Here is a 2258-nt window from a genome sequence, read left to right as displayed (position 1 = left end):
CATGACCAACCATTAGAAAGGAGGGACAGTATTATTTTAAAGGATCTTGGCAGAATTTCTTGTAAGAACAGAACTGTCTTTTGTCGAGCAAAAAACTTTGATGAGCCATTTGGATAGAACAATGGTGGTAGTCTAGAAGAAAACAGTAGAAGAATGAGAAGAATAAATGCCTTTTTATTACTTTAAAAAATGAGAATTGGGACATGCACAGAAAGCTGAGAAGTGAATGGCCTCAGAAGGAAGGAGAGATCTAAGAAAGTACAGACAGTGAGGGAACCCAGCACCCTGGAAGGCAGTCTTTTCCATAAGGAAATTTTCCCCTTGGCACGTGACCAACAGCAACCCAGATGGAGGGGGCAGAGAAGGAGCAAGTGATGCTGCCCAAACCCAGGACCTATTCTCTCCACTGGGAGGTCAGTGCAAGCCAAGTTCCTGGTGGGGTCACACTGAGAACATTTGACAGGTTGTACCTCTACGACATGATGAGTCCGGAGTGACACTGATGGCTCAGCATGGATCTGATCGGCACCAGGTTCTTGTCTGTACCAAGTTGGTGAAGCCCTTCCAAGCCCAGGTGGGCTCCCTGTACATCGTCCTCGGGGGGCTGCAGGACCAGCAGCACAGAGGCTCCGTGTTAAAGGCACTGGTGCTGAACTGTGTGGAGAGAATGGACCTGCCCTTGTGAGAACAAGCCAAGCGGGAGCAGAGGCAGGACCAGCGGAAGAGGGAGGGCGGCCAGTAGGAAATGCAGCCCAGTAACACCCCCTACCTGCTTCTGAGGCCAAACCCTCCAAAGCCACGGGAGCGCCCCAGAGCAAAAGCGCTTGCCCAGCGACTGCCTTGTCTGGACCCTGAAAGCAGAGGGGCGACTGGTTAATCCAGCCCCTTCCCCTAATATGGGTTTGCTCAGAAATGAAAACCCAGAAAACAGGCCCCAAATCTGACACTCCCTGGTCCCCCTCACCACCCACCAGAGACTGCAGGTGGCTGAGCTCCAAGCTGCTGGGGCTGTGCCTTGTGTGGGGTCGTGGAGGGTTTCAGAAGGCCCTGGTGAATAAAGCCCCAGAGGGCATGACCTTGAAAGAAATTTTCAGTACTAGCTATGGCTGTGAGACTATGTAAAACAGGGATGGCTAAAATCCAATTTTGAATTATTTGCCGTGCATAAGGTGCCATGACCCCCCCAACCCTCCATTATTGCCAACCTTCAGCAAAAGCAAGGCTCATGCAGCCATATGTGAGTGGTTCTTGGAAAAGAACCAAAGGCAGCTGCTGTTTATGTTGAGCTGATATGGGCAGAAGAAAGAGACAACTGCAAAAGAGGAAATGTGTGGTTAGCAGAAGCAGAAAACTGGAGCAACATATGACTGCGAGATATGGACACCCCTTAAGAAGCCTCAGATATGGATGGAAAGCGTGGTGAGAAGCTTACAGGTAGAAGCTCGAGCCAGTTCATTTGACAATTAAAAAAATATAGAAACACATAATGAAGGATGCTTCCCCAAGGCTGGAAGATTTGGAAATAACCAAGAAACGACCCCTGGAGGACAGTTAGAGGACAATGCAGACCACCATGTTCTGTAATCCCATGCTATTAATTCTGAAAAAGACCCAAGAGATCACCCAGAACAGCAGTTTTCAATCTCATCCACAAAGCCCTGGGTTTCTCATACGTGACTCAAGGGCTTCCAAACAGCCCCTCGTTTGGGTCTGTCTTATTCCCTTCACACTGTCATAACAAAACCCCATAGATTGGGTGACTTATAAACAACAGACACTTATTTCTCATACTTCTGGAAGTTGGGAAGTCAAAGATCAAGGCATCAATAGATTTGCTGTTGGGTGAGGGCCCACTTTCTGGTTCATAGATGGCACCTTCTTGCTGTGTCTTGACATGGTAGAAGGGGATCTCTCCAAGGCCTCTTTTATAATAAGGCTCCAATCCCTTGCATGAGATGCTCTCACGACCTAATCACCTCCCAAAGGCCCCACCTCCTGCTACCACACTGGTAATTAGGTTTTAACACAGGAATTTTGGGCGGACACAAACATTCGGACCACATTGGGCACCTAATCCAATCCTCGCTTCATCCAGAAGAGTTGAATCTATATTACATCTCAAGATTCCACGTCAGATGTTATCTTAAAAAAATATTTTTGCTGCTACAAAGAAGAAAGAAGCAATGATATCATCTAATCTCCTCGCAATACAGAGAGGCAAAGTTGAAGAATGCTAAGTAAGTTGCAACAATCACAGC

The 2258-nt window shown here is 47.6% G+C and overlaps 1 pseudogene; it reads left to right on the top strand.

Moving 5' to 3' along the window:
* The first annotated feature begins 374 nt into the window (after positions 1-374).
* LOC105541656 lies at positions 375-742 on the top strand (annotated as a pseudogene).
* Positions 743-2258: the final 1516 nt, after the last annotated feature.

The sequence above is a fragment of the Mandrillus leucophaeus genome, unplaced genomic scaffold (assembly GCF_000951045.1).
Source record: "Mandrillus leucophaeus isolate KB7577 unplaced genomic scaffold, Mleu.le_1.0 Scaffold242, whole genome shotgun sequence".
Lineage (NCBI taxonomy): Eukaryota > Metazoa > Chordata > Mammalia > Primates > Cercopithecidae > Mandrillus > Mandrillus leucophaeus.
Note: the sequence above shows the minus strand (reverse complement) of the source record. Positions and strands in the feature narration are given on the sequence as shown.